This window comes from Anguilla rostrata, chromosome 18 (genome assembly GCF_018555375.3).
Source record: "Anguilla rostrata isolate EN2019 chromosome 18, ASM1855537v3, whole genome shotgun sequence".
Lineage (NCBI taxonomy): Eukaryota > Metazoa > Chordata > Actinopteri > Anguilliformes > Anguillidae > Anguilla > Anguilla rostrata.
The window spans coordinates 14,821,827-14,830,761 of NC_057950.1; positions in this window are offsets into that span (position 1 = coordinate 14,821,827).

Consider the following 8,935-nt stretch of genomic DNA (forward strand, 5'->3'; position numbering starts at 1 on the left):
CTTTGTAATGTTTAAAATGTTTATGTCTTATGTTGCGTTAACGGGTGCAGTTTGCAGTTGAACAGGTGTACCTAATGAAGTGGCCGGTGAGTGTGTGCGTGTGTGTGTGTATATATATATACATATATAAATATATATATATATATAAATCAATTAGGATTTAAATTTGGTCGCAGGGAGGTACAGGTACAGGTTTATCTGACTCCATTAACTTCAAAACCTGTTATGTGGATGTTTGTGTGAATATGGGTTCACGTAGACATGCATTGACTGGGGTGTGCTGATAGAATGGTTGGCAAGACCATGAATCCCAGAAAAGCAAGACTATCTACTTCTGCCAGGCATTCATCCAATTGTTCTCTGACACCAATACCTTCTATCCTAGCAGATAAAGCTGCTAGGATATATGCACGTTTGTGAACCTTGCGCCATGAAGAAGCAACTTTAACCTGAAAAAATATGTTTGTCCAGGTACCTAAACTAACAACATCTCAGGGAGCCCTAACTGAGGTTACTTCATCTTGTATGTGATATATCCCAGTCCATGACCGAATTACGATTTGTATAAAATGATAGAAGGATTCATCTGGACACTGAAACATCTATTCCAGAGCAGAGCTGTCTAGTAAAACTATTGATATGCTTGGTGAGTTACCGTTTACGGTGTTACCCCAAAACTGTGCATGAGACCAATACACTCATTGGTTCTTGCTGGGATGCACAGTCTGGTTAACGTAAATGTGAACCACCTAATTTAGATGCACTGAAAAAAGGGACAGCAGTTAAAGGTATCCTATACAGGTTTTTTGTAGCCCTATAGACTCTGTGCTGGTCTCCTCTCACTTCCTCAACCCCACCCACACCTCCATTGAGGACACACCCTCGAGTGCTACAAGCGAAATGTCCTGCAAAGGGGGTGAGGTGGTCAGAGATATTGAAAATCACATTTTTAGCAACATGAATGGTTATATATAGATGGCAATGGTAATCAGTGTTATAACAATCTTTTTCATGGAGTGCACCCCTTAACGTGTGAGAATATTGTATGGTATTCCGCAGTGCAGCTATGTTGTGTTTCCTCGTTCGGTATTTAGCTATTCTGGACATTTAGTTACAATTGGGATGTAAAGACAGAATCGTGTATGGAATATATAACATTAGCAGGCCATAGGTACCATTGCTAGGAACAATACTGCAAGGCAATATACATGTAAAGCAAATTACTTTTTTCATATCCGTATCCTATTCAAATATTATCCTATTCAAATTTTTTGTAAAATACAACATAATATGTATACGTTCGTGGCTATGTATAATTGACACATAGGAATTGTAGCTACCTTATCTGACCTGTGTTCTGTAGTTGCTCTAATGTCATATGCAGTTCTTCTGAATCACTGTGGATAAAGCCGCTGCCAAATAAAATGTAAGATTATATTTCATTGTCGTATTCCTGTATAAATAAATATAAAGAAATAAATCAGATACAATGTATTATCAGAAGTTTATGATAAAAAATAAATAAAATAGATGAGACTATACGCTTATGTCCAAAATGTGGAAAAAGAAACCAGACCGCATCAGAAATTGCATATATTTAATAAATATGTAGATATAAACCAAATACGTCATTTTGTTCAAATATTTATGATTAAAATGCATTTCACTAAAAATAAGCAAAATAGATGAGACATTTCACTAAAAATAAGAAAAATAGATAAAACTATAGTCTTATGTCCAAAATGTGTAAATCAGGTCGATATTTTAAATTCCTCTCTTATTCATTCAGTTGCGTTATAAATTATGTGTATTTAAAAAATATGAAGAAATAAATCAAATATATAATTTTTTCACATTTTTATGATTAAAAATGCATTTCACTAAAAATAAGCAAAATAGATAAGACTATAGTCTTATGTCCAAAATGTGTAAAACGGGTTGACATCTTCAATTCCTCTTTTATTCATTCAATTGCATTATAAATTATGTTTATTTAATTCATATGAAGAAATGAATCAAATATATTATTTTTTCACATTTTTATGATTAAAAATGTATTTCAGTAAAAATAAGCAAAATATATAAGACTATAGTCTTATGTCCAAAATGTGCAAAATGGGTCAACGTTTTAAATTCCTGTTTCATTCTTTCAGTTGCATCAGGAATTGTGTATATTTAATAAATATGAAGAAATAAATCAAATATATTATTTTTTCACATTTTTATGATTAAAAATGCATTTCACTAAAAATAAGCAAAATAGATAAGACTATAGTCTTATGTCCAAAATGTGCAAAATGGGTCAACGTTTTAAATTCCTGTTTCATTCTTTCAGTTGCATCAGGAATTGTGTATATTTAATAAATATGAAGAAATAAATCAAATATATTATTTTTTCACATTTTTATGATTAAAAATGCATTTCACTAAAAATAAGCAAATAATAAGACTATAGTCTTATGTCCAAATGTGCAAAATGGGTCAACGTTTTAAATTCTGTTTCATTTTCAGTTGCTCAGGAATTGTGTATATTTAATAATATGAAGAATAATCAAAATATTATTTTCACTTTTATGATTAAAAATGCACATAAATAAGCAAATGAAAGACTATAGTCTTATGTCCAAAATGTGAAAAGGGTCACTTTAATTCGTTTTTCTTTCATTGCATAATGGTATATTAATAATATGAAGAAATAATCAAATATATTATTTTTCACATTTTATGATTAAAAATGCATTCACTAAAATAGCAAAATAATAAGACTATAGTCTTATGTCCAAAATGTGCAAAAGGTCAGTTTAAATCCTTTTCATTCTTCATTGCATAAATGTGTTATTTAATAATATGAAGAAATAAATCAAATATATATTTTTTCACATTTTTATGATTAAAATGCATTTCACAAAAATAAGCAAAATAATAAGACTATAGTCTTATGTCCAAAATGTGCAAAATGGGTCAACGTTTTAAATCCTGTTTCATTCTTTCAGTTGCATCAGGATTGTGTATATTTAATAAATATGAAGAAATAAATCAAATATATTATTTTTCACATTTTATGATTAAAAATGCATTTCACTAAAAATAAGCAAAATAGATAAGACTATAGTTTATGTCCAAAATGTGCAAAATGGGTCAACGTTTTAAATTCCTGTTTCATTCTTCAGTTGCATCAGGAATGTGATATTAATAAATATGAAGAAATAAATCAAATATATATTTTTTCACATTTTATGATAAAATGCATTTCACTAAAAATAAGCAAATAGATAGACTATAGTCTTATGTCCAAATGTGCAAAATGGGTCAACGTTTTAAATTCTGTTTCATCTTCAGTTGCATCAGGAATTGTGTATATTTAATAAATAGAAGAATAATCAATATATTATTTTCACATTTTATGATTAAAAATGCATTCACTAAACAAATAGCATAGCTTGTCAATGTCAAAAGGAAGTTTAAATTCGTTCTTTTCAGTCACAGTGTGTATTATAAAAGAAGAATAACAAATATATTTTCCATTATGATAATCTTCAAAATAACAATAAAAGCTGTCTATTCCAAAATGTGAAAAGGGTACTTTGTTTTTCTGCATAATTGTATTAATAATGAAAAAACAAATATATATTTTTCACTTATGATTAATGCTCAAAATAGCAATAATAAACAGTCTTATGCCAAGAAATGTACTTAATTCTTCATTCTCATAAAATTTGTATTTATTATAAGAAAATCAAATAATATTTCTTTAGATTAAAAATGATTCAAAAAAGTAATAACATTTATGTCCAATTGTACGTTAAATTCCTTATTTCAGTATAATTTTATTATATTGAGAATATAATATATTTTCTTTTATAAACATTCATAAATAAGCAATAATACTTAGTCTAGTCAATGTAAATGTCACGTTAAATTCTGTTTATCTTCATTGCATCGAATGTATTTTATAATTAGAATATCAAATATATTTTCACTTTTTAATTAAATGCATTCACTAAATGCAAATAATAAAATAGTCTTATGTCCAATGTCAAATGGTCCGTTTTAAATCTGTTTCTTTTCAGTTGCATCGGAATTGTTTATTAAATGAAAAATAATAATATATATTTCCATTTATATAAATTCTAAAATACAATAAAGAAAGTTTTGTCAAAATAATGGTACGTTAAATTCTGTTCTCTTCAGTTGCACAGAATTGATTATAAATATGAAGAAATAAACAAATATATTTCACTTTATGATTAAGCTTCACTAAATCAAAATAGATACTAGTCTAGTCCAAAATTGCAAATGGTCACGTTAATCTGTTTCATTTCAGTTGCATCGGATGGAATTTAATAATAGAAATAAATAAATTATTTTTCACATTTTATGATAAACTTACAGCAATATAACTATATCTATGTCCAAAATGTAAAATGGGTCTTAATTCCATTTATTCTTCAATTGCTTTAATTTGTTTATTATAATATAAGAATGATAAATAAATTAAATTTTTCACATTTTTATTTAAATATTCATAAAATAGCAAAATAATAAGACTAAGTAGCAAAATTGCAAAATGGTCTTTCAAATTGTTCATTCTCAGTTGCATAGGAATTGTTATTTTATAAATTGAGATAAATCAAATATAATTTTAATTTTATATTAAAATGATTACTAAAAATAAGCAAATATAATTAGTCTTATGTCAAAAGTGCAAATGGGTCAATTTTAATCTGTTTCATTCTTAGTTCAAAATTGTGTAATATAAAATGAAGAATAAATCATATTATTTTTCATTTGATTAAAATGTTCATAAAAATAAGAAATAATAAATATATTTTGTCCAAAATGTGAAAAGGGTCAATTTAATTCTTTCATCTTCATGATAGAATTGTTATTAAAATATGAAAAATGATCAAATTATATTTTTTCATTTTTAGATTCAAATATTTATAAAATAGAAATAGATAAGATAAGTTATTCAAAATTAAATGTCAACTTTTAATTCTGTTCATTCTTTCAGTACAAATTGTGATTAATAAATATGAAGAATAATCAAATAATATTCACTTTATGATTAAAATCATTTCACTAAATAGCAATAAGAATGTTTATGTCAAAATGTAAAATGTCAATTAAATTTTTTCATTCTTTTGATCAGAATTGTATTTATAAAATAAGAAATAATAAATATATTTTTCAAATTGAAAATGTTCACTAAAAAATTCCTTTAGTCTTATGTCAAGTAATGGTAATTTAAAATCTGTATTATCAAGAATTTTTTTTAAATTTATGAATAAAAATGCATTTCTAAATTAAGATTAAATAAGACTAATAAGCAAAATGTAAAAGTTTGTCAAAATTAATTCGTTTTTCTTTCATTCATGCATTAAATGTTATTTAATTAATATAGAAATAATCATATATAATTTTTTCACATTTTTATGATTAAAAATGCATTTCACTAAAAATAAGCAAAATAGATAAGACTATAGTCTTATGTCCAAAATGTGCAAAATGGGTCAACGTTTTAAATTCCTGTTTCATTCTTTCAGTTGCATCAGGAATTGTGTATATTTAATAAATATGAAGAAATAAATCAAATATATTATTTTTTCACATTTTTATGATTAAAAATGCATTTCACTAAAAATAAGCAAAATATATAAGACTATAGTCTTATGTCCAAAATGTGCAAAATGGGTCAACGTTTTAAATTCCTGTTTCATTCTTTCAGTTGCATCAGGAATTGTGTATATTTAATAAATATGAAGAAATAAATCAAATATATAATTTTTTCACATTTTTATGATTAAAAATGCATTTCACTAAAAATAAGCAAAATAGATAAGACTATAGTCTTATGTCCAAAATGTACAAAATGGGTCAACGTTTTAAATTCCTGTTTCATTCTTTCAGTTGCATCAGGAATTGTGTTTTTTAATAAATATGAAGAAATAAATCAAATATATAAATTTTTCACATTTTTATGATTAAAAATGCATTTCACTAAAAATAAGCAAAATAGATAAGACTATAGTCTTATGTCCAAAATGTGCAAAATGGGTCAACGTTTTAAATTCCTGTTTCATTCTTTCAGTTGCATCAGGAATTGTGTATATTTAATAAATATGAAGAAATAAATCAAATATATTATTGCTTCACATTTTTATGATTAAAAATGCAATTCACTAAAAATAAGCAAAATAGATAAGACTATAGTCTTATGTCCAAAATGTGCAAAATGGGTCAACGTTTTAAATTCCTGTTTCATTCTTTCAGTTGCATCAGGAATTGTGTATATTTAATAAATATGAAGAAATAAATCAAATATATTATTGCTTCACATTTTTATGATTAAAAATGCAATTCACTAAAAATAAGCAAAATAGATAAGACTATAGTCTTATGTCCAAAATGTACAAAATGGGTCAACGTTTTAAATTCCTGTTTCATTCTTTCAGTTGCATCAGGAATTGTGTATATTTAATAAATATGAAGAAATATATCAAATATATAATTTTTTCACATTTTTATGATTAAAAATGCATTTCACTAAAAATAAGCAAAATAGATAAGACTATAGTCTTATGTCCAAAATGTGCAAAATGGGTCAACGTTTAAAATTCCTGTTTCATTCTTTCAGTTGCATCAGGAATTGTGTATATTTAATAAATATGAAGAAATAAATCAAATATATATTGTTACATTTTATGATTAAAAATGCATTTCACTAAAAATAAGCAAAATAGATAAGACTATAGTCTTATGTCCAAAATGTGCAAAATGGGTCAACGTTTTAAATTCCTGTTTCATTCTTTCAGTTGCATCAGGAATTGTGTAAATTAAATAAATATGAAGAAATATATCAAATATATAATTTTTTCACATTTTTATGATTAAAAATGCATTTCACTAAAAATAAGCAAAATAGATAAGACTATAGTCTTATGTCCAAAATGTGCAAAATGGGTCAACGTTTAAAATTCCTGTTTCATTCTTTCAGTTGCATCAGGAATTGTGTATATTTAATAAATATGAAAAAAAATCAAATATATTATTTTTCACATTTTTATGATTAAAAATGCATTTCACTAAAAATAAGCAAAATAGATAAGACTATAGTCTTATGTCCAAAATGTGCAAAATGGGTCAACGTTTTAAATTCCTGTTTCATTCTTTCAGTTGCATCAGGAATTGTGTATATTTAATAAATATGATTAAAAAAATCAAATATATTATTTTTTCACATTTTTATGATTAAAAGTGCATTTCACTAAAAATAAGCAAAATAGATAAGATTATAGTCTTATGTCCAAAATGTGCAAAATGGGTCAACGTTTTAAATTCCTGTTTCATTCTTTCAGTTGCATCAGGAATTGTGTATATTTAATAAATATGAAGAAATAAATCAAATATATAATTTTTTCACATTTTTATGATTAAAAATGCATTTCACTAAAAATAAGCAAAATAGATAAGACTATAGTCTTATGTCCAAAATGTGCAAAATGGGTCAACGTTTTAAATTCCTGTTTCATTCTTTCAGTTGCATCAGGAATTGTGTATATTTAATAAATATGAAGAAATAAATCAAATATATATTTTTTTCAAATGTGTATGATTAAAAATGCATTTCCCTAAAAATGAGCATGCTCAGATGGGTCATGCATGTGTGCTGCACTGAGCATGCTCAAATGGGTGATGCCTGTGTGGTGCACTGAGCATGCTCAGATGGGTCATGCCTGTGTGGTGCACTGAGCATGCTCAGATGGGTCATGCCTGTGGGGTGCACAGAGCATGCACAGATGGGTCATGTCTGTGTGATGCACTGAGCATGCTCATATGGGTCATGCCTGTGTGGTTCAACGAGCATTCTCAAATGGTTTATGCCTGTGGGGTACACAGTGCATGCTCAGATGGGTCATGCTTGAGGAACGTATTGAGCATGCTCAGATTGGTCATGCCTTTGGGGTGCACGGAGCATGCTTAGATGGTTCATGTCTGAGGGGGCCACTGAGTGTGCCTTTTTTGATGCTTCTAGTATTAAGTGTCGTTATTGTGAGAATGAATGTCATGATGGTGAGGGTATTGTTTTATTTTTTTAATTTGTTCCAGGGTTATTGTTGAGTATGTCTCAACAATAAATTTTATTGAGGTGTTTTTATACCATTTCCTGGTTATCGTGCCAGCTGCTCCCTTCCTTACCTTGCCCACTCACAGTTCTCCCATCCTGAATGCCTGGCAGGTTCTGTTCTGGAGAAGTGGGGCCTGATATTTTCCCTCCGGAGTCCCCTCTAGGTCCAGAAGGTCCCTGGGAGGCGGCATATTGTTGAATAGCAGTGGTGTGCATGATATTCGGGCCAGTGACTGGCCGGTAGATTTGAATTCTAAGTTAAGCCTTAACAATTGCAGCATAAATACTGAATGTGTTATGCCAGCAAAATGTTCCTGAAACTCCACCCTTTTTTGTCCACTGAAATTAAATGATACCGCTTTTATTCCACCCTGTTTCACCTCTTGATAGAAGCATGTCTAGACAGTAAAGTACACAGGTACAGTTTAGAGGAACATGATGCTCTGGGCTGGACCGAAAAGATGCTCCCAGAATTGACTGGGGCCCAACTCAGCCACTGGCACTCAACAACCCTCAGAATCCTCAGTGATGAATGTTCTGGAAAGATGCTTATGAATCAGTGTAATGCAGTAAGCCCCTCTTGCAAGTTATAATTTCTCATTTTTATTTCTTCTTAGCAAAGAGCCCACAAACTAAGATCCAGTTGTAGGCCAAAACCATTAATATAATTATCATTTGAATGAACAAAAGCACATTCCTAATTTTAAAAAGTACAAAACAAAAATATCTATGTACATCAATCACAATTGCATTTAACATTTCTAAATAGTTTATCACATTTCAGAGTTCAAGTTTGATATGCGAGGT